Source organism: Vanessa cardui, chromosome 20 (genome assembly GCF_905220365.1).
Source record: "Vanessa cardui chromosome 20, ilVanCard2.1, whole genome shotgun sequence".
In the NCBI taxonomy this organism is placed as follows: Eukaryota; Metazoa; Arthropoda; class Insecta; order Lepidoptera; family Nymphalidae; genus Vanessa; species Vanessa cardui.
In genome coordinates, this window is record NC_061142.1 from 4,565,308 (window position 1) to 4,591,858 (window position 26,551).

General features: G+C 31.7%; 1 protein-coding gene across 1 annotated transcript in view; it reads right to left on the reverse strand.

The window, feature by feature from the left end:
• LOC124538272 (zinc finger protein 541) overlaps positions 1-25,323 on the reverse strand; it is a 253,550-nt gene extending 228,227 nt beyond the window's left edge. The window contains exon 1 of the mRNA XM_047115275.1: positions 24,421-25,323. The gene's annotated coding sequence lies outside the window, so the exon portion shown is untranslated. The remainder of the gene's footprint in view (positions 1-24,420) is intronic.
• Between the last annotated feature and the right edge of the window lie 1,228 nt (positions 25,324-26,551).

Sequence of the window (26,551 nt, forward strand, 5' to 3'; positions counted from 1 at the left end):
CATGTAATGATAATGATGTTTGACAATGTTGAAACAAATTATTAGTTATAATTATTAATATGGCAATTTATTTTATGTCTTGTTGTTTTTTTATGCTCTTTCAGAACGTAGAGTTTTTTTTGACTAAAAATGAGCAAATTGTCTATGCCTTACGATAGACACGAACTGATACAAAATAATCACTTCTTTGTCAATCGAGAAATGCTGTCCCTTGTGGTATAATTACACTGGTTCACTCACCACTAAAACCGGTATTCATTACAAAGTACTTTTTTATGGTGGTAGAATAAATAGTAAATTACACTATTTATCTAATGTACATGTATCTTTTCTGGTTACATATATGACGTCACTCCACCTGATGGTAAGTAGTAGTGGAGATAAATGACATTGCAGTTGTTGATTTTTGATATAAAAAATAAATTTAGTATTACTATGTACGAATGATGATGATGATGAATGATGAAGATGAACGATTGTTGTGTAAAGAATTTATATATAAGTGAAGCTGAGATGCCCCAGTGCATCTTAACTCATTCGTGCATCTTAACCGATGATTTTGGGTTCAAATCCAGGCAAGCACCTATATATATGTGCTTAAATTGTGTTTATAATTCATCTCGTGCTCGGCGGGGAAGGAAAACATCGTGAAGAAACCAGCATGTGGCTAATTCCATCGAAAATCTGCCACATGTGCATTCCACCAACCCGCATTGGAACAGCGTGGTGGAATATGTTCCAAACACTCTCCTTAATGGGATATCTGCCTTAGTCCAACAGTGGGAAATTTATAGGCTGTTACTTTACTATACTATACGATATAAGTGAAGGGTGTGGTTGAACTAAAAATTTTACGACATATATATATATATATATATATGTTACGTATGGCACAAGAGTGTCGCAGACGTGATCTATTCTACAGATAGTCTATGCCTTTGGGACACGGCCAATCACATTCTTGAAGTACGTTTCTAGTCACGTCTATTGAAAAAAACAACTAGATTTTTGTTCAATATTAATACGCTATGATAGTAATTTGAAAACAACAATTAAATTCATTATTTATCGTTGGCAACATTTTTCTCGTCTGAAGATGGCCAGTCTAACCTGTAAACCACTAATGAGCGAATAAACTCTTAGATTTTCAACCTAAGATAAAAAATTCGAACCAATGCAAGCACCTTAAAAATTCAATGTGTTTCATTTATGTTTCAATTTCATATCGTGCTTTAGTGAAACATCATGAGCAAAGCGGCATGTTTGGTAAAAAACTGCCACATATATAATGTCATGCATGGGCACCGTGAAGTAAATTAGAAGCATTCTCCTAAAAAGAAACGGAGATCTTGGCCCAGTAACGTAAAATCTACAGGGGATATCTATTCTTTTTTTTTTTGGGCTAAAACACCCAAATGTTTCACTTGATAGTAGCGCTTTGTAAGTACATTTGGGTAGTTTCCAGCTATACGTCAGATATTCTAAAGGGAAACAATAATATTTTTTTTGTGTTCCGGTTTGGCGGGTGCGTGCGTTTAACTAAAGATACAAGGGGTTACAGCCCCAATGGCTACGGGCGGTGGTGATCACTTTCTACCCAGGTGGTCTATTTCTCATCCTGCCTATATCATAAATAAATAAGTATTAGACAACGTCACATACATTACTCTGATCCTAATGTAAGTAGCTAAAGCATATTTATTATAGAAAGTCAGAAGTAACGACGGCACACAAACACCCAGACCCAAACAGAACCCAAACAGACAACACAGAAAACGAATAAACTACATCGACTCGGCTGGGAATCGAACCCGGGTTGTGGCGTGGAGTACCTATGAAAACCCGTATATACACTCGGCCAGGAAGTCGTCGAATATATATAATAGAAATAATGCTTTATGAAAACCGTGAACAGTGATTTAATTTGTGCAAACCTGGTGTCGTAATAAATATCCTTACCATTTTTTAAAACGGTAAAATGTTAGTAGATGTTATATCGGAAACACTGATATTGCTTTGTCAAATTAAAGTCCCGAATTTAATGAAATATATGTGAATCAATTTAGTAAGTTATTACAAGAATATAAATAATGTTTGATTTTTATAATTAGCAAAAAACCTTAATTAATCTCAAATAACTTTGTTAATTAATGTGCCTGTTCGAATATGCTGCAAACAAACAAATCCGAATTAAAATAGATAAGTCTGTTTCCCGTCGGGTAACGATCATAACTTCCTAAGCCGCCCATAATTGCCTGACCGTCTCTTCCAAATTTTCCGATGTACGCACCCTCGTCGCCATAAATCGTTACAATCATTTTAATCCCGATACATTATTTTATAAATCTCGAGGACCATACCACGAGACTAACATAAATTCCCGATGTATAAGCTATTGTGTCACTTGGAATACCTTCGGATACCTGGATTGGAGATAAGTTGAACTTTTATATATTGTTATGTAATACTAGTACTATTAAAACGTGTTATCTAAAGTTTTATGAAAGGAACCAAGTGTTACGTAACCGTCAATCAAAGAAATAAGAATAGAGAGAGATAGAAAATACAAAAATGTCTAAGCGAGAAAAAAGATATTTAGATCTATATTAAACGTGTAACAATTCTTTATTTTTTACATTTTAATTTATTTGTCACAGTGAATTTATCTTAATTATACATAATATAAGCATGTTAATTTTACACTGTTTCTATTTTAAATATTTAACTATGTTACAATATGTTGAGTACAGCACATATTTAAAAACATATGATTTCCACATATTGTATAAACTAGATGTTCTATTTTCAATAACATAACAAAATTTTTTAAAATAAATAGTTCGTGTCAATATAATTTTAATTTAAAAAAATGTTATTGCTAAATTGTGATGGAAAATTTAAAAATAATAAACGCTACAGAGGCGCTCTCGTTGATATTGGCCTTTCTATTTTATTAATTTTATATTAAGCACGTTATTATAAAAACATAAAAATGAAATTTTAAATTATAAAAGGAAAACGTAAATCAAAGTTACTGAATTATAAAATCTCAATGCTGATAATAAATCAATGATTACCGACCGTTAAATAAGGATGAAAAGCGCCATGTTTGTAACTAAACGTTTCATGCGAGACGTATATGTTAAAATCTATGTTACACTTGTATAATTAATCTAAAAATCTTAAAAAACTACAACTCTAAAGTATTTTTTGAAACCAACGTGAATAAAGTATATTGTGATTTTTATTCTTTGATCATGTCCTTGTACTTTTTACTATAATAATGTCGCTGTAAGAAATACCCTACCATCAAATAAATATATATGTATATATAAAATATCACACTGACCTGTCATATACATTCATTGACATTTCACAAATTTCATGAACATACAATAATTTGTAAAAAATTACGTACATAATGATTGATCATGAAATCAGTAATATAACAATAACTATAACTACGTTATATAATCGTAAATCGACTTTTAAGTAGTCTAATATTTTTCATTTCATTTTACCTAGGAGGACTCTCAACAATATGTTAAATATGCAATTATTTTTATTACTTTTTAGGGCATTTTTATTTGTTTTAAAATAATGTTTTGTTTGAAGTCGGTTTTTCTTTTTGTTAAAATTTTATTTATTTATGTAAAAAACTCAGAATACCAGTAGTAGTGTTCAGTTAAAATTAATAAGGCTATATATTTATCAATTATGAAAAGAAGAAGTAGTCAATGTATGTTACGTTTTAGATTTTTTCTCTAATCGCTCTTCTGATCACTTCAAATGATTTTTCATTACACGTTTTATCTTACAAAATTAAAATTATTCATTTTTACTTTGCACCAGAATATCTCTATAAAAGTAGTAACTTATAGTACGACACAAATTAGATGTAGCATCGGAAAATGCAATGGTATGAAAATAAAACCGATTACTGCCGATTTACACAACCAATAGAAATAGCTCCCTATCGCGCCATTCGACGCTATTCGTCGCTATAGATTCACGCGTCATAGAAAGCAAGTGCATGTTAATCGACGCGTCAAATTGACTAATATATTAGGTCATATTATATTACAAGTTATTACATTTGTGCTAAGATCATGTTTGCATGAGAAATAAATATTGATAATTTGGGATAGCGGACTCAATTCGGGTGTGATCGGTTTTACGAATTTTGCCGATGCGACATCTAAGTTGTGTCGTACTATAATTTTGTACACTATTTTTAAAGAACTTTAAAAAATAATAACAAAAAGTAAACTCAAAACTACACTTCAATCCGTACTGGCAAGCGTCACTATTATTTTCGAATTCGTATGACCATAAACAAAGTCTGTTTTTCGTTGACCAGAACATTGCTAACTTCTGTTATCTCCGAAGTTTTCCAATAAAACTTTTTGTTGACATCGTATGTCACACACAATCACATAGCTCAGAAAATATAGGTTATTTTTCACACACACACACACAAAAACTTATGTCGATTATTTTTATGAAATCTTTAAAAGATATATGGACGATTAGCTTTACCCCAATCATATAACACAACATTCAGTACCCAATAAAATTATATTTTTAGGCTATCTTCACAAATAGTTCTGCCCATACTAAAACTTTGATCTATTTAATCTCTTTCAGTAGTGCCGTCGTAAAATAGTTCAAAATAACTTTAAAATTGGAAGCTAAATGAGACACGATTTTGAAAGAGATTAGTATTATTTAAAGAAATGTTTAATGTTTTATACAAATACAAAACATTTTATATTTCTCTAATTCATTCTAGTATTTGGACTGAAATAAAAATATATATTTGTAATTCTATCTTACTTTATTTATTCTTAAAAAACTTAAAGCGATATTTTAGTAATATCATCAAAATAACTCAAATAAATTTCTTATGTTATTACTCATAATTTAGAGCAATATGACGTGAGCCTTGTTTATTAAATATTATTAAACACGCATCGATTACCAGCGCTGCCTATCAATATTGTTTAGAAGGCGGTAAGTGAGACCGTAAATTTATACCAATTATAAAATGTATGTTTATCTGTGTTCAATGTTCATAAATTACTTAACTGTTATTTAATTAATATGAAAGAGTTTCCTTGTTGATACGATCAATACATTCGAAACGTTAGTAGTAATTTTAAAATGATGGTTCAAAAAGGATAAAGGTTTTTTTTAATCTGTGTAATTGAGCTCACTTTAGAAAACAAAACATCCTTATTTCCTTATATCTTTACAAATGAACGCGGAAACTCAAAGAAACAGGACATTACCATAATAAAATAAACCGGCTTGTCTGCCAAATATCAAACTTATTTCAATAATAACATTTGAAGGAATATGCAACTGGGTTTACGGTCCATCAGCCTTCCGTTCGAGTCTTTCGCATAAGTGAATTGGCTGATTCTTGAAATATACATATTCCAGTATGAAATCTCTCCGATGGAACTCGACTGCGGATTTTATTGCTCGAGTTTTCTCCGAGGCTTGCCAGTTCTACCCTCGTGATAAATTATGTTGTTTTCGCCGATCTAGCTGTTTGCTCCCGCTTGCGGTTGATCTATAGAACTGAAGTAGATACGAGCTATTACTGAAGCTACAAACATCGGTGGCGCCTTTTGTGTTTATGTCTCACCAATGGGATCAAGGTCGGGATATAAATTGTAATCCCTTCTTTATTTTGATGCTATTACTGAATTATTGCCTTTAGTTACGTTACTTAAGCCGTTTAGATGTCGGTAAACAATTCTGAAGACTTGATAAAAACAGTATTAATTTATAAATCAAAATGCAAATTTGAACAAACGCTAAGTTTTCTCTATGAAAATATCATGAAGCAGATTTACAAGTATGTATATTAAACTGAAACTTCCGACAGGTCTGAACATAAATATAAATAATAGCATAATTACTTTTATTCTTACATTTTAATACATTTTCTTTTGTTTTTAATTGATAGATAAATAATTTGTTATGTAATTAACACAAGGAGGTTTAAATACTTTTCTTTTTAATAATTGGATTATTTAGAAGAAAGTTGACTCAATGATGACTCAAACAAATGAGTTTTGACGTCTCAAACTTTAATATCGTTTTGACAAAAGCGCCGGATCTATAATTAAACGGTTGTGTTTAATTAAATACAGCTTGACATTTTAAAGGAGGACATGCGTATAATTATAATCGACCACAAATATCATTAGGGCAACACTCGAGATTGCAGGTCGCGCGTGGAAGCGAGACAGTTAGGATTAACTACTGTTGAATGACAGAGATGGATATAGGGATTGCCCTCATTTAAAAACTACTAACGCATTGTTTGTCGCGTCGACAAACCAACTGACGGACGCCAACGTAATGTTGATTAGTCAGTTGTCAGCAAATCAATGCATTAAACTTTATTTAATAAAAATGTATATTAAATTATATTTAAACAAACACTTTTTAAAATTAGTTGACTTACCTTTTTTTTAAATTTTATCACTAATAATTTAATAAACAAAAATAAATATCAATGGAATCAGCAAAAACAATACAATAAAAATTCTATTTATTTTACAGAAATGAAACTTAAAGTTAAAATACAAGCAAAGAAAGATGTTCCAGAGACGGTCTTATCTCTAAGACAGTGATTTATTCTAGGCAAACTTAAGGTAGAAAAAATAAAGAAATTAAAATAAACACAGACTAAACTATAAGATATAGGAGATGTGATATTTGTAGAAAAACTTTTTACGATTAAAAACGGCGCACTAAGTACGGATTATCGATTCTATGATCTTTTATGCGACTTTAATAAGTCAACCTTCAAGTTCAAAATGTAATTTCAGACATGGTGGTTTAAAATTACATTAATTACATAAATCATGTTATAGATATATTTTTTGGATTGCATAAACGTAACGCGTAGTATTCCTTGCGAAGTGCAAAGGGTAGTACTAGTTGTCAATAATATTACATAACATATATAAAATGTATCTAATGCATTATATATTTACTTAAACGAAGAAATGAAATGTGCCATTTTCTTAATATTGTATTACAGTGAATAGATTTGCTTAAATAATGTCATCGAGTCCAACACCCCCATTTAATTTCCCGACATCTCGGAAGCCCCTGAATTCTTCCGAAATTTTCCTCATTACATAAAGTAGGGCAGAGCTCGAACTTCTCACTCGGCGGATTAATCCTTTCAAAGTCGGTATAAAACAGACTAAAGGAAAGAAGACGCACGCGTATCCGTCATAACCTGTGAGACAAGTTGGATTCGCCGAAGAATATATTAAAACTTTATCAAAGCTGAAACTTCTATTTCCTTTCAGCGCTCGGATGTGTTGGAAGTCATCCTCAGGGGTGAAACTCCGAGATGGGGCAATGCCAAAGATCTATCTATAAAGTTAGTGGAATTAATCAAGAGTCGTACAGAATGAAATATGCATTCGAAACTATCAACAAAATTTTAAAACTATTCTCTTTAGAAATGCTTTAACAAAACGGCACCACAATTATTTAAAATAAAAACGCTTAATTCAAATACTTGTTATAGGCAGATCGAAAAGTGACCACTGTAGGTTACCAGTCATCTCAAACAAAGGGAAAAATAACGAAATTAAACAAAAAAACAATTGAATGGAATGTATAATCAAAGCAGAAATACAAGCAACAACGCGGCCACGCCGAGCGAAATGTTTGATTGATGAGAGTCAAACTTTATAGCGTTTTGTAATCGACTCCGCTCTGATGTCTGAAACGTGTGTGTTTGTGATAGCCGCTTGAATGATTAATTGTTTGAAACGTAAATCTTAAAACCTAAGAGTTTTACCACAAAATTCCTCTTATTTTTGTTACTTGAAATTCAACTTCATTGTAAAATTACGATTAATGAACCATACCGAATATAACGAGATATTCCAGCGTAATAACCAGATAGTATAGAAGTATGCTTTTAATATAACTCGCTGATAAAGCAGCGAATTTATTAAACAGAACATGCACATCTGAAAGCTAATGGAATAGATTTGATTCGTACTGAAAATTTAATAAACGCTGTAGAATTTGCTTGAACTGTTCGAAATTACCAAGTCGCAATTATTCAAAACCGACAAACGAGCAAACAAACGACACATGTAGGTTAATAGGTCTGGGAACAAGCCTTCGTCACCTCCCTAATCATACACTCGGTTGATTCTCAAAAGGCAAAAGGAGCCCAGAAAACTCAACTGCCTCAAACCGATGGTTTAATTAAAGCAAATAATTATTTGTCGAGCCCTTGCATTAATTCGGAATCGCTGGATTTTAATTTGCTCCGACTGTCACAAATATCTGTTCATATCGTTTTCAATTTAATTAACATTTACGTAACATCGTGACTCATGAATAACAAATAATTGTCCGATTGAAAACAAAAGCTATCGACGCAGACGTTAAAAACGTGGAGATAAAGAAGATCAAAGTAACGTTGTTTATTTAATTCCGTTCGTTTCCTTTAGAGAGTACGCTCGTGGTCTTATCGGGCTGGAATGAATATGAAGAACGCACAAATGAAAAACACGACATTGCGTGAAATAAATGTAATAGGACAGCGGATTTTGCTTCACAGTAAAAATCCTTTTAGTGGAGACAGAGGGATCTCGCGCATGAATTCCCGATGCTACCAAAACAATACCTAGCAAAAAGAAAACGAATGGACCTTTTAAAACTCTAGTGACGTCACCTGAACGAATTAAGTTTTTTGTCCTTGTCATACTCGATGCCAGGCGCAACCCTCTTCCTCGAACGGTAGGGAGGCAATTGACCTATTTTCGGAGGGCGTGCAATAATTTCACGAAGGATTACCTAGCTTCCACTACTGATCTATGCCTTTGCACATCTTACAATAATCGACTCATTTCAATTTATGGTTCCTTAATTGATTTTCTCTAATCCATATAAATATTTAAGGATTTTTATTTATACACACTATACAGTTTTTTAATAATGATAAGCGCACCATACATATATATTTTTGTGTTACTATGTTTATTCCAAATCTTTTTACCAGTTTCAGTAATCAATTGATAAAACATTTTAAAAGACGATCTTTTTTTGCAAAAACCCTGATTTAGAAAGAATTTTGCGTGTAATGACGAGAAGTATTGTTTTTAAAAGCATTTAAATATTTTTGCAATGAATAACTATTAGGTGGTTAAAAATAAAATCGTAAAATATAATGGCTTACCTCCAACCGTGCATCACGCTCGCGACAGCAATAGGCCGACCAATAGAGTAAACAAGTTGATATTTTTGGCCACAGATAAATAAATTTTCTGGACATACTATTGTAGACTTATCGGTCATTAGCTCACATAAAAAATACACAAATGTTATTTTGAAAAGGGAACATTTTTAAAAATAGAACTAAAGATTGCCAGCTTTAAAATATTACAAAAAGTAGCTAGTTCTCTTATTGAAAGATTTTAAGTTTAATTTAAAACGGCATTGAATTCTGAAAAATTCTGCACCATGCAAATTTTCATAATTCTTTTTTTAATTAACTGCTTAAAATGTAAAGGAACGTGAATTTATAGACATGGCGAATTCCTAACAAATTTGATTTTATTGATATAAAATATAAATATATACAACTTACATACTCCACTTAAAAAAAAATGTTAATTTATATTTTAGAATGTAAATAGCAAAGTTAAAATTTAATCTTTTATAACCAAGTAAATCATAATTCACAGATTATAAAAACAATATTACGTGCTGTTATAAAATACTATTCGTTACTGCACAAATACTACATATTTGTGAAGAATAAACACCAACCTTCTTTTCAAAATCAGACGATGCCTTAGCCTAGAAGTAAAATATTGACAAACTACATACTTTATTTTAAAAAAATATAAATAAACGACATAGTCTTTGGTTTATTCCTATGAATGTTTTGGAAGTTACATAAAAATCGTTAAATCTCGAGAAGAAATCTTTGGACATCAAAGAAGAAAGTTATATTGCTTACGAAGGTTCCACAAATATGAACTTCGTATATAAAAGGTAACCATGTCGCACGGCAAAGTCAACTGGGCCGAGGCGACACGCACGAACGATCCTGTATCCAATTTGAACCGGCAACCAACTGAATACCCTACCTGGTTTGTTCGTTAATTTCGACATTTATTTACTATCACACAAATAAACATACTAACAGAAATAATATTTTACAATCAAATCTGAAATTATCGCCATTTTTATTGAAAGTTATACATACATATATCAAATATAAATAATACTACAATGTTTTTTTTCCTTACAATGGTTGAATTTGAATAACCTAGCCTAACACAAAATATTATAAAACGAACAAATGTTACGCTTTTTACCACAAATTGATTAAACTGTAAACAAATATTCCGATAAAAACAGCTCTGTGATTATATAAACCTACATGAAATAACCTTAAGTTAAACACGATGGATTAAAATCTGAAAGACTAAATTACATTATACTAAATAAATAACAAGATTTTGTGAGTTATTACTTGATGGTAGGGCTTTGTGCAAGCCCGTCTGGGTAGGTACCACCCACTCATCAGTTATTCTACCGCCAAATAACAATACTCAGTATTGTTGTGTTCCGGTTTGAAGGGTGAGTGAGCCAGTGTAACTACAGGCATAAGGGACATAACATCTTAGTTCCCAAGGTTGGTGGCACATTGACGATGTAAGGGATAGTTAATATTTCTTACAGCTTCATTGTCTATGGGTGATGGTGACCACTTACCATCAGGTGACCCATATGCTTGTCCGCCAACCTATACCAGAAAAAAAAGGTTTTTTATTATATTTACGTAATATGTTATTAGTTATTTATTTTTGTTACTATAGTTTTTTTTTTTTTTTAATATATCTCAAAATCGTTAAGCACGTTTAAAAAGACCTGTAGCAATATTTTTCTGTGTTGCAACCAAACATTCATCGTGCATCATAATTTCCATGATTTGAAACTGTAACAGACAAAACCTTTGACTCAATGAAATGAAATAATTCCCAGGCGGTAGTCATACGAACAACCTCTACGTTGAATACAGGAACTCATTAACGTTTAACGTTCCTCGACCAAAACGCGACACGTGCCTTCAAAATCACAGTATTGACGGCAGCGCTACATCCGTTACATTATTGACAAAGTCCGCAAAAAATGGCGCTCTATGAACGCCAGCTGCCTTTGCACCAACTAATAAATCTTTCGAAGCAATAATGGCGGATCTCTTTTTACTAAATCCAGTGTGCGTACGTGTTGTGGTTCGGCTAATGCGTTGTATTATCCTCGTTTATAAATCATTCAGGTCGATACCACGCTTTCAGCTTACCGATTTTATGGTTAAACTTATTAGAAACGAACAACCGTTTTTAACAATGAAAAAATATATGCCAATAAAGATTGCTCCATATTTCATAAGAGGAACGCCGCCGTACGTGGTTATTTGTGATTTCAATTTCCTCTTTCCTGCTTTACGATATTGATAAGGCTTTTTGCAATTCCGAATATATTTTCATTCATATTGACCCGGCCTGGAAACTAAGCCCAGATCCTTAAGATTTGTGGACTCATAAGATAGTTACGTATTTTACTCAGCAGATATTGAAAGTGGGACAAATCGTTGAAGTAACATTATCAGAATCAAAGATTTAAAGTCGACAGATGGCAGTGGCAATATAGAAAATATTATATAGAAGCGATTTGCAACGGATTGCGTAATGGACATTTATCATTTAGGTAGATGAAACAAACGTCTCGCAGCAACAACATAAATCATTAGGCTCGTCCTCCCTAGCTCTGATTCATCGGAGACGCTAAGCGAAACTCGCATTAATAAAAACATTGAAACGCTCATATTTTGCAATCTAATAGCACGTGACGATCATTTGACATTAACTTAATGTTTTCTGTGAGTGATAGGCCCACGTTCATAGCAAATATAATTTTGACACAACTTTAAAAAGTAATAAATCACGATACTATTTTCCACTGGTTCGAAATTTTCTCGTTTCTTTGTTATATTTTAAACTTACGCACATCTCAATGACACTGATTTATTAATAATACTACAATTCCAAAAAAACGTATAGAAATTAAAAAAATATATTGAAATTTGCAAGCCAAGTATTATTATGATTATTATTTGTATCACGGCAAGACGTAATGAGAATACTCAATTTCGCTCTTTTCCTCTAAGAAGTGTCAGAGCTTATTGTACACAAGAGATATTACAATTCAAATCATATTACCAGCTCATTGTAAAGTTAAAAATATTACCTTACTATATCTTATGATAAAAACATTTAAATGTATTTTATACAATATATATGTAATTGAAATTAGTACTGGGCTTTAATGTTTACTTCATATTTTAATTTTTTTTCCGCTATAAAATTTTATATAAGATCATAGAAGTTTCGTATAAATAATACAATAGGTTTTTAAATATGAAACAACACGCGTTGTCAATACGTGTCTATCATATCTGTACCAAGAAATATAAATCAGTCCAGTCGTAGTAGTACCAGTACGTTCCTCGAAACAATTTCAACCACGGCGGCTAAATCAAAAAAATATATTCTAGAGCACACACTAGTGCACTGTACACAAATCTGTGTACTGTGCACTACAATAACTCTCACACGGTATATATTTTCTCAAATGCGTGTCGAAATTTTTTGGCACATCTTAAAATAATCCGATACAAGATCAATTATAAAATCACACTTTATATATGTAATTGTGATTTTCATATCTATAGTACTAAATAATGTCAACATCGATAAAAGTATAGAAATGACATTAAATACAATAACAGAAACGATAGCCTCGGAATTTAATAAACTCAAGCAAACTCTTAAACTTGTCTTACAATTAATTGATTTGCGAGATAAATCGATGAAGTCCTTCAAAGTTACTCAATAATAAAGTTTTCATTTACAAATATTAGCAACATCTTGCTTGCGATATTACTTAATATTACTGAACATTCCGTGGTTATATTTATCATTGTAACTATGAAGGGATATGAGCAAATATAATTGGACTGACAACAAGAAGTCTTTAATACTTTAAGGTATTAAAAATCATAGGTTTTCTGAATCTAGCATTTAGATTGCGCTTTTTGTTTACTTAATTTGTGTTTATTATTAATGTCGTGCTTGACGGTGAAGGAAACCTACACGATTCAGAGGAGAGTCGCCTAATGGAAAGTGATTACCGCCGCATATGAACATCTGCCACACCGGAGGGATTGCCGGCCTTTAAGAAATATGTACACTCTTTTCTTAAAGTTTTCTATAGGTCAAATGAACATTTGAACCATCTGTATAAACCAAGCGCGGTAAAATAAGCACTGAAGCATTTCCTTGGCTTACAAACGTATAAGAAGCCTTAAATAAGTGAGTCATTTACGACGTGCTACTTACTTGTCATTTAGAAATCATTATAATGCTACCGAATTTGGGCGTCCGATTTTGACAATCTGTTTCTTAGTATATAAATACTCTTTTATTTACAATCAATGGATAATTTGGATCGTATTTTCGTACAAAAAATAGAATTGTGATATATGACGTACCTCACGTATTTGTGTTTTTATGAGCCACGCTAACGTATGAATTGTGTTTGCATATAAAGTAGTTTCAAGTAACTCATGTAACAAGCTATTTTCCTTATACTCGTATGCTACAAATACTGTCACCAACTCTTCTGTTATTTTTGCAATAATTTGTTTCACAATATACCTTATCTTCTAATACTGGTAAAATTCTTGCACGTGATATCCAAGAGAGCTTGTAAAACATTTTTTTATTTATTAAATATGGGAAGGCACTCGAGCAAATGGGTCGCTCGGCGGTAAGTGATCACCGTCGCCAAGGGAATTAATATGATATGACCCTAATGCCTTTGCGTTAGTAAGTCTTACTCACCCTTCTATCCAGCAAGACAAAAACATAAATGTTTGACGTTAGAATAAATGATTAGTAGGCCCAAGACGCAAACGCCTATTCATTAAAAGAATATTTCAATTTAATAAAAATAAATTGTATACATTTGTCAACGATGACGTTTCTTATTGATATATATTTGCTTGTCGGTTTCGTCTATGAGTAGTCTAGACGCTCTCATTTCCATATGTTTAGAGCCCATAGTTTGTCACGAAACTGTCTTGACCAGTACCAACTGTGCCAATTCTCCGCGGCTCGCGTTGTATTAATTATGTGTCTGGAAACATCATTAGTTCACACTAGAGACTATTGTAACAGCTGTATACCGCTAGATATGTATCTTCATTAATAGACAAATTGAATTAAATATAGAATATAGCACTATTACACATCGGTCGTTATTAAATGTCATTTGTTTGGTTTCAAAAGGACCCTAATTTTCGTACAGCAAACATTTGCACAAAAGAAAAAATATCGTTGACCCCATGTCGAAACAAGCCTACATTCACTCGGCGAGGAAAAATTTCGTCGTAATGCGAACACGGACTGAAAGACGAATCAGAGGCGCGAAGCACTCGCAATAGCCGTTTTATGGAGGAAACAAGTGCTTGCTCATTTTAATATTTCCAACTTCCCTCGACCATGGCGTCATTAAGCGACCTAGAAAGAAAGCGTTCCCAGCTAAAGTGGGCCGACAGGGATCCCCCTCAAAATATCTCGAGTCCATTGTTATATTTTCAGAACCACCCCAACGCTTTTCACTGCATGCCATGTTTTCAGAACCGTTATATTTAAAGCGATTTATGCGACGTTGATCAGTTGAAATTTTGTTTTAACGAAAAAGAAAATATCCCGTACATTAATGTACTTTAAGATATTCCCTTGCGAAAAGAACATGCGGATTTGGAAAAAATCATTCCCTTCGTCTACGCAGCGGGATTTGAACCATAAATCAGAGACGTGTCAAACTGCGTCGAAGTAGATATAAATTACAGCCATAGTGGCAGTCTCATTTAAAATTCGTGAAAAACTTCGGGATTCCTGTTCTAAAATTATTGAGTCCAGTCCACTGGAAACCATCTGCTTAGTATGCAAAGTGTTATGAACTTTGTGGAAAAATTAAATTACGAACGAATGAAGTCGCATTATATACGAAAACTTTATAATGATTCAATATACTTTAATTTGTTTTTTTTTTTAATTTGAATTATTAATAGTAATAAAATTCAATTCATTTTAGTTTATAAAGACACGTGCTATTTTTTTAAATAAATAAATATGTCAATCTACATCGCATAACTTAGTATGAAACCTATTTAAAATTATGTAGATTACGTGAAATTTCCCAATGGGATTGATTTAAACGTTACCTATGTCTTGGTGATTAAATTAAATATAATTTTCAATGATGCCATTATTAATCAAACGTTACCAATACGATATAGAACACGCTTTTTACTTCCAATACCTTAAACAAATACTTCATAAATACATTTGGTTCCTTGTATATTTGAATAATAAATTAATTTTCTATTTTCTTTTTGCAGGTATGAAAAATACATGTTATTAATTGTTATTTAAAATATAAACTATTATTATAATGTATACTTGGACATCGAGAAAATCGTTGAACTCAACAATGAAATAAAACTCACAAGTCATAACAAATTTCCACCGCTGGCTATAAAATAGTTTTACGACACCAAAATCTAGTTACGTTTAGAAACATTTCACGCTTTGATAAAAGGAGAAAATGAAAGCGTTTTATACTACACCGCACTGCGCCAAGTTAGCAAGTTTCACGTATCTTAAAGGACGCCTAAGAGTTGTATCTGTGTCTAACACTCGTATTTACTGCCTTATGTAACATAACTTATGAAAAACTAAACACGAATGTCCCTAGCAAATATTAATTCTCCGGTCTGCAGGCCTAGAAATTTACGCACCAATACAAGAGGAATCCGACTATCGAGAAGGCTATTGACGAATCTATAAATGTATATAAAAACAGCCCTAAAATTTCCCACAGTTGGGTAATCCCTCAGTGAGAAAGTCAGAGCATATATCACCATGTTGCACCAATTCTGATTGGTAACACGCACACATGCTAACGACTTAAAAAAAGGATTTGTAGTCTGGTTTTTTATTATCTGTGGAGACTAATAAGCGATTTTGATATTTGTTTTAGTGAACAGTGTTATTTACATATATACCTATGGGTAAACAGGTTCATATAATCTGAAAGCAAAACAAAGAGATAATGAAAGTGGAAAACTGGGAAATTTGAAATTATTATACAAAGAAGACACTTACAAAAACAGCATACCTACTAGACAAGACGGCTTAATAATAGATAAGACATACATATGTTGGCCTAGATCTAAGGCCTAAGTCTCAAAGGATGTTATGTCATGATGACATCATCATGAAATAAAATAACCTATTGCCCACCGAAGTAAAATTTAACATAAAATTACTTAGGGACTTAATACAAATTTAAATACCAAACAAATATTCTTATTTTGTAGTCAGTCAAAATTGCCCCGTTTTCCCATACTAAAATTTACTAAAAATGCTCTACACGACGTCCATATTCATTGAAGTTTTAGAGACTTGAGTCATCGAGGTTGCTTGCATAGCCCAATAAAATTTAACGGGGCATCTGTCCACTTATTACAAGCGTACTACTACAAGAGTAATAAATCTTTGACGATATTTTGAAGCCGAAATAGACGGAATACGTTGCATTATTCATTAAACTTGTATATTATCTAAGACGTAAACGAAAACTTTATTCGATGGAAATATGAAATAACATTATATACATACATATATAACCAGTAGTAACACGAGTGATGTTGATGTATTTCTTTTTTTGTATATAGAATATTACAAACATAATATACCTAATATCAAAATGTAATGATAAGTTTTTTTTTAAAGTGAGATAGACGCTCTTAAATTTCCAAAAAAAAACCTGACCGATGCATAAATTAACGTTTTTTGGTTATTTTTGTTTGTTATAAATAATTTGTTTTTTTTTTTGTAAAATTTAACAATCGATTTGATAACTTTCTTTTCATTTGCTCTATATTAAATTAAGACCTAATATATAATCTAGCATCTAATATTAAGAACTGAAATTTTGAACGCCTTTGTTCTTCAGTGTCTTAATATGCCTTAATATTCGTTTTGAAATATAAAGCCAATTTTAAGACTAGAAATTTAGAAAAAGAACCTTATGCTTATTAAATCGACGAGAGAAAAGACATTGACGAATATTTTAGTCTGAAAACCAAACTAAAGTAAAATAAAAAAGCTGCATTAGATATAGAATCGTTGTATTTACTGATTCATATATTTCAAGTCTGGTATAATACCCAATCACAGTTTAACAGTTAATATGAGAGAAATGAACTTATTACTAGATGCTACCACCTAGGCTTTGTGCAGTGCAATCACAGTTTAACAGTTAATATGAGAGAAATGAACTTATTACTAGATGCTACCACCTAGGCTTTGTGCAGGGGTTTGTTCGTCTGTGTATGTACCACCTTTTGGCTTTTCTACAACCACACAGCGATGGTTGGTATTGCGGTGTTCCAGTTTGAAAGGCAAGAAAGCCATTATAACTCAAGGCACAAGGGACTTCACAACTCTGGCCCCAAGGTTAGTAGCGCATTAGCAATGTAAAGAATGGTTAACTTTTCTTGGAGCACCAATGTCTATGCGACGTAGTAACCACTTATCATATAATGATTCACCATCCTATATCATAAAAAAATATTATATCTTTCTCATATATATGTATATGATTTTGAAAAGATTATAAAAACCTTTTGAAACTATTGTGTGCTAAAACTGCATCATCCAGAGCCATCAATAAAATAAAATAAAAAAACCTCGAATTATTATACAGATTGTTTACAATAGAATCGGCACGTACGATCGTTTTATAAAATTACACAGAAACGTGTGACGAATCCAGCGTGTCTATTTTCGTCATGAATAAATTTTTTCACAACCTTGACTTGCATTTAAAATTAACAAATGACAGATTTTTTTGTACCTACGTCTTTTACAGTAATGAAGCAACATAGAATATTCACATCGGAATATTTTTCACCTACAGCAAGGCCGAGAGCCGAGAGGGCGCAATGGTTAACACGTGAATATTAAGCGAAGATTTGGGATTACTCTAAACTAGTGAACCTCGACAAGCACTACGTAAAACTACATTTTAAATCATATTTTAAATTATTCTTGCAGTAAACATAGCAATAGAGACTTTAAACATTGAAGCGAATTAAAAAATAATATCTATATACATATATAACATAAAAAGTTAAAGTATAATTCGTCTATGGTTAATGAAATCGACAAAGACGTGTTTATAGTATACTAGCTGTCGCCCACGACATCGTCTTTGGGATTAATCGTTGGGATAAAACAACGAAAAAATAAAACAGCTAGTGAACTAAAAAAATATATATATCTATGTCACTACTAGACCGATTTTAAAGAAACTTACACTGTTCCCCAAGTTAAAGAGTACCTAACTCAGATTAAATATGATCATCTCAATACTACTTTTAGTTTTCGAGAAATTCGTGGACAAATATAAAAAAATAGATACACTACGAAATTTAACACATGTGCTTGGAAGCCTTTATGGATCATCATACTCAAATATAATTAAATTCTAACAATGTAACATACAAATCGAACTGATAACCTCCTTTTTAAGAAGTCGGTTAAAAAGTATAGCCCAAGTTCTTCCCAATCATCAAGCTTACTTCATACAAAAATTTCATCAAATTCGGATTAGAGGTTTGGCCGTTCAAGAGTTACAGACAGATAAACAGTTACTATTAGTATAAGCGAGGCTAGTGGTAGTTAGTTCCCTTTCTGTATTCCTGTCAACGTGAATGCATTTATTATATCAGTTGACATTTGTCGAACAGCTTTAATAAAAGTAAGTATCACATTATTAATTTACCCATCATTTTTAGTTACACGGAGCTGAGATTGCCCAGTGGTTAGAACGCGTGCATCTTAACCGATGATTTCGGGTTCAAACCCAGGCAGGTATAGTGATATATATGTACCTAATTGTGTTTATAATTCATCTCGTGTTCGGCGGTGAAGGAAAACATCGTGCATGTGTCTAATTTCATTGAAATTCAGCCACATGTGCTGCAACAACCCGCATTGGAAGAGCGTGGTGGAACATGTTCCAATTCCACTCCTTAATGGGAGAGGAGGCCTTAGCCCAGCAGTAGGTAATTTACCAGGCTGTTACTTTAGTTACACGATTGCATACCTTGTAATACTAATTGCGTTCATCTTTTAATCTATTTAGATACGGAACGCGAATGTTACTTAAATAATATTTTAAACTGCGAAAAAGTGACAGGCAGACACGGCATTGTATGATCAAATATTGTTTAAATTAACAATTTCATTTCAGTCACTGGGAGCTTGTAACAAAGGGTTTCTATTGTATCTTTTTTAACCCTTAATCGGGTACGCAATTTTATTTGTATGTTTGTAAGATACGTATCCGAAATAAATTTTATATCTACAATTTGTGTTTTGAATATTTTAATGTTCGAACAACACAATATTTGAAATCAGTACTGATTAAAATCATATAAATAAAATAATTGTATCAAAATATAATCATGGAAATAATAGGAATATTTTATTATTTCACGGCGATTTCTATATATAATATCTCAATTTATTATATTGGTACACCACTACATATGTAGATAACATTTTTTAATTTAAATTATTTACGTCTTTATATAACATTAATTATCTATTTTGTCTGTAATTAATCATACAGCTGTGCTTATAGAATACAGATGGTATTACTAAATTTGCTTTTGATTTATACAACCACAGAACCTTGCCGTGTCCGTAGTTAGTCACAAGCAAGTTTGAATTTTGATAAGATATTAGCGCCATTGAACCGAAACCACAGATAATATAATAAATATCTATAAACGTGGAAATAGATCGCTGTACCGCGTGTTCTAATTTTGAATTGTCAATCGATATAATGAAATAACAAAATTAATTCGATTCGATTTGCTAATGTCACATATTAAATGTACATTAACGATAACTAAATAAACAAATCGTGACGTCACTGTCTTAAATCACATTTGCTGTATATAAGTCGTAATGGTATTTACGATTATCAAAATGATAATTTAGCATGATGGTTGATAATTGTTACCATTTGAGGTGTCTTCAGGTGAATAGTGATTAGGGTAAATTACTAATTATATAATTTAATTTTACGATTAATATTCCAAAGTTTGACATAATGCCCTAAGTTTTGTCAATCAATATACATATATACGTACAAAACTATATAGGAAATTTGACACCAGAATTTCGGTAAACAAGACAAATTTCGATTTTCTGTCTTCGGTTTATACAGCGATCGTTGAATGAATTCATAAAATAGAAAATGTCATGTTTCATGTAAACAAAAATCAATAAAATAAATTTTAAAAAAATGTGTCTAAATATTTATGGAGTCTCATTAGAGCGATTTATTACATAACGTTCGAATTTCCGCGATAGTATATCAAAGACAGTTGTAATCCATTTATCGTGGCGAATGTACAAAGAAATGTTCCACTCCCGAGACAATAGAAGGTCAGTATGCATCATGTCAATAGTATTCGCCTTGGCAGTAACGCTGGTCAGAAAGATTTGGCTCATCGACAACTGTGCGCGCGGCGTCGTGACTAAAATATTCATTCCGATGACAAATTTAAAATATATTGTTTTCAGGACTTGGTGATGCTGTTTATCGAGTGCACAAATAAAAAACGTATAAAAATACATCTTATTTAAGAATAACATTCTATAAATGTCTTACTGATAGGTTGATTCCGACATTTTTTTTTTTTTTGAAGAGAAGGTTTATCGCGATACCTCACTACGATTTTTCAGTGCGACTTAGTCGGTGAGAGATTTATATAACACTACGTGCAGATGTTTTCCACCGTCGCTGAATATGTGATGAATTAAATAAATACATTAAATAGCAGAGCTTTGTAACTATGGATAGTGTGACACTTAATCTATTATTGTATGACCAAGAATTATTTTGTAATAGTGAAAGCGGACTGATCCAGTGTTACATACATTAGCCCGTTGCGTTTATTTAATCAGTCCTACATAGACCACGCGTTTCTTTTTTGATTATAAATAAATAAAATAATAGACTTTTATTTAGATCGCTAAATCGGACTCAAATCCAATAAACTTATGTCTGTCATATATCATCTCTAGATCTATTTACCAGTCGGCAAAGGCCTTCTGCAAACTTTTTGATTCATCCCTCTCTTGAGTCAGTCTGTTCCACATGACTTCCGCCATATTGATTATAAATAAGTATAATGTCGCAATATTGAATGAAGATATTCGAATTTACACCATTTACACTAAGCGCGTAGGACATTCCTAATATTCCTATTGTAATGGAATCATTGACTGAACAGCGAACAGATTATATTTCTCATGGTGTCAAGCGGTGGTGACCACTTACCATCGTGTAAAAATAACCAAAGAAGGAAGTCATCCAGACATTAAGACGCGATATTTAAAGTAGATGTCTGTCAATCTCATTTTTAGTGATGATCAATTTTGATACCAGCGATCATAGTCGACATCATTGCGTTTTAAAACTATTGAATAAATATTCCGTAAGAGCTTAACATACCCATTACACATGTGTAGTGTCAATTTTATTAATATCAATATACATTATTTTTAATCAATTAAAGTAATAAGATTTGTTTTTTAAAGAAATTGAAATCAAAATCCATCGTCGAACGCAAACAGTTGTCAAACGACAATTTATATAAAAAGTATTAAAACTGTGTCTATATTTGTGTATGAAATATATTCAAATCAGTCTCGTTTGTGAAATTCTAATTTAAGACAAATTTCTACGTTTTGTGATTCGCTGATTTTCAGAAGGACTGCGTATACATTTTCTTCGATCTTTCTTGCATTTATTTACCTACAATTGGCGACACTCCTCGGCTTCGCACGGATCCAATACTGATACTAAATGTACTACAAAATTTGTTTTTTTAAGACCAAAAAAGCTTCTAAAATTATTAGTGATTCTTTACTATATTATCTATTTTTTATATACAACCCTCCTCTAGAATCATTTTATCTATTAAAAACTGCATAGAAATCCGTTACGTAATTTTAAAGTTCTAAGCATACAAAGGGACAAACAAGAATAAGCGACATTGTTTTATACAAACTATGTTTACAAAAAAATATGGTATCGACTTAAAATACATTCTATTCCTTATCGCAAGTAACTGTTTAATAAAATACTTTTAGTACTCTTTTTAATTATAGCGTATGTATAATGCTAGAACTAAAAATTCTTTACACGTTATAAATTAATTAATTTAACTTGCGTTTTGCAAAAGGTCAAATCTATGAACATAGACTATGATATTTTTTTCATAATATGAAATGGGATTTGGGTAGAAGGTTAACTTATTCTCATGCCTATTTATACATAGTACTTTTGAATTCCCCGAGGTGTTTAAAACAAAGAACCGTACAATGAGGCACTAGTTATCTTTACTAACTATAAGTCGTAAATAAATAATGTAATACGAACGCTTTTCCATTAATTGGACTTGACTTCAGTTTTTAGTGTATATGTAATCTCTAAAATAAAAAAATAATTACACAGAAAAGTAGTTTTATTATACTTTTCTGTGAAATTGTCTTTATATAATTTTATGAATATGTATTTGTATAAAAAAGCCTCGAATTTACCGTCGACTTTCGAAATCGACAGTAAATTCGACTCAATAAAGACTCTCACACCTGATCCAGTTGTCTTCGCTGTACGAACTGTTTATTATCTAAAAAATGTGCTAGGAACACGTATTCAGGTGTTGCCTAGTTTGATTTTGGTTTTCATATAAACTTTTATAAGAAAATGTACTCTTTTGCAAATCGTATACAATAAATACTTTTATTTTACGTTTTTAAGGTAAAATTATACTAAAAAAAACTCATTTAAAATTTTGAAATAGCAGTACATTATAATTTTAGAATGATTTTGCTTGCGCGACTAATGCGCGCCGCCTCTATGAATGTGTCATTTCCATCTTTATCGCTAACCTACTTACACATATTTAATTAAAATACATTAAAGAATATTGTTAGCAACGTGGTTTTTGAAATTGAGTTTACATTCATTTAGTTTTGTTGAGAATTAAAAATATAAACCATCATACGTAAATATGAACTGAATTTTAAATATTACTATACTTTAGAAATATATATATTTTAATTAAAATCCTATTCCATCCTTCTATTCTAAATATATTTTGGTAACTGAAATGATTTTGTAATAATAATAAATTTATTTCAATATATAATCCGTAACTATTTTTTTTGGGATTTTTATATGTTCTGGGACGAGGCTTATTATTAATAATGATATTCATAGTTGTATAGAAACATTTATCTTTTCAATTATATATAATTATATATAACTAAATAATTTTGTAACAAAGAATTTTTGCACGTACACACGATACATTAAAATGAATTGACGGAAGACAATTAACTAGAAAATCCATTTATTTCGTGACGAAATAATTTACGAGCGCGTTGAGTGCTTCTCTAAACAGTTTATGAGGTGGTACTAATGTTACGACTTTTTTATGAAACTGTTAAGACATTGAAAAACGTTCAGGTAATAACAACGAACCAAAGTACTGTTTAACCTAAATCATTAAAAAGAAGTATTTTTATTAATGGACTCATTAATTCTTATGCTATACATGTACTATACTTTTACTTATTAACATTTCATTTGCCTTTATTTAGTATGTATTTTTTTTATAAATAATTACATTTATTGGTGTAATCTTTTGGAACGTTTTAAATTTAAATGTGTCACTCTGCACTTTAAGCTTTCACGATTTATATTTTGTATTTTTATCATGAACTTTGCCTCTATTGGTCATTTATAAATAATATAAAAACTGAACGAAGAGTATCTAAGTATGGTTTCAAAATATTTTTATTATACTAAATAAATGTTATCCTAAATGAGTTCTTAATAGTTGTCAATAGTTAAAGGTATAATATGCTTCTTAAAATTATTTCTAGAATTTTAATTTAATTTTTAATTTTTATAAAGATTTCTTAAATTAAAGAAAAAACTAAATAAATTACAGTGGTTAAACCCCGTCAAGTCATAGTTTTTCCTAGTTATGTTATTCAGGATATATTATTTATATTTAAATTGTATTAATTTCTCTATTGATTAAATAATATAGCAGAAATAATAAAGCTTATTTTAAAAAGTAATAGTACATCACGTGAACAACATGAATAAGAAATATCTTACCTCAATCTCGTTTGTGTCGCGCTTCTCGTCACCTGAGTATCACTAATGTCCCAGAAAATCCACCATTTCTCTAATGACAAGCAGTTCCAAAGGGCAATTTACCCTCTGAATGGTAATGCTCCAAGTTTTAGCATCAGTCTGTTTATTGTATTCACAACCCAAGGGAAATTACAGATCAAAAGTTCTTAGCGATACATACACAACCTTTTATCTTTTCAACGTTAAAAGACAGTAAAACGTGAACTACAAGAGCTCTCTCTACGGACATTTATTCTTAAACGTATTTGTATAAATATATTAATATAACTTTTAATTAATTCACAACTTACAGAGTATTACAACCAATTATTTTATGATAAGTCCATTGGCCATGAAAGGAACGCACTCCACTAATTATCACAACCACGATAGCTCTACATCAGTCTAAGATCAACTGTTTAACAGAATAAATATCTCTGGCTACATAGCTCTCACTCGATAATTTTAAACTACATTTAACTAACCGTTATTCACAACACTGTAAGAGGTAAACATTGAATACTTCCAGATATTTACATTCTGTTAACTTATCGGAATTAACACATCAATTCACTTCGTCACGCGGAACACACATCTCGGTAAATGGTCATATTTTACAAAGAGTTCATTCGGTTATTGTTTTTGGCACTGTCGAGTTTATGTTCACCACGTGAAGTTTGACGCGGTCAACGGGACGCGAGAGCTTCATCCACTGAACATGCCGCTATACTTTGTCTATTTATAAATAGTTATATCTATCGTGAAATGTGACGGCCCGTTTACTAAGCGCGATAAGCCGCCGTAGTTGGGAGGACGGCGATGAATGTCAGGTAATGTCGGAACTGTCAGTGAAACTGTGTTTTCAGTTTTCGGGTACGACGTGTGTGCCGTACTGTTTGTGCTGTGTTACTAGAGGCACGCGTTCTACACTGCAACTCCTGAAAGGCGAAACCTGTTGAAATAGGACGGTTTAATGCGTGCGAGAAAGATAGCGATACGTTTCGCGGCACCGCGCCAAGTTTCAGGCGCTTATTTTGCTACGAGCACGTGTGTGCGTGAAAAGCTGCGTGCCTACGAGCAGTGAATCGGTGTTAGTGAGTTGTGGAAAACTCTCTTAGGGTGTTTTCATAAGCGTGCAAATTTTCTCGCTTTTTATGAAAGCTTTCATAAAAATATCTTCATATTAAATGTATGACAATGTCTCTGAATTCTCTTTTTAATATACTTTTATTTGTACACAAGATATTTAAGAAGCTACAATATTAATAAATATTTTCTTTTTTACTGATGTAGAAATATTGTAATACTAAAATATACATTAGATCTAAATAAAAAAATATATGTTAATATATTCTACAATAACTCTTGTGAATAAATAATAATTATTATTTCTGTTATTACTAGTAAAGACTTGTTGTGGTAGCAATTACAGTAGTAGCAATAAAACAAAGAGATAACATTCCTCAAAAGTGCCTAACAATAACTAGGTTTAAGAATCGAAGGTGTTGTAGTAAGAATTAATCAATTGAAAGTGGTTCGAGACCAATATAAACAAAGGATCACACAGACGCGTCGAGTGATGAAACGGCACGCACGTCGTAAGCTGTAGGCCTTTACACGAGAGCTGAAACGAGACGACACTACGCAAGTGCGCACGCAGAAGTTCAATACCCCCACGCCACCACACTCACACCCGCAGATCAGGCGACCGCCTCTGACAGCGATGTAACGACGTACCCTTCATTATAATGGGAATCAATCGGCAAATTCGGACTAACGGCACACGCATTGCAATACCCGATCGATATATTTTTCACCTTAATTCAGAAAGGCTTTGAATACAATTAATCATAGCCTTTGTGTGTTATTCTTTATCAATTCATTTATTAATTAACAGATAAAACAAAAATGTATGATATATGTTTTATTTGTTAAAATAATTAATTATCATTCGAAAGAATTAAACTGAAATAGCTTAATAAAAAATGAGTTTGTCTCACGTGAAATAGTGAAATATAAAAGTTATACTTGTGAGTGCGATTTGATTAGATCTTTTTGTCCTTTCCCCAGAGTGGAAACACTTCAAATAGACCCGAGTCCTTTAAGAAGCTTA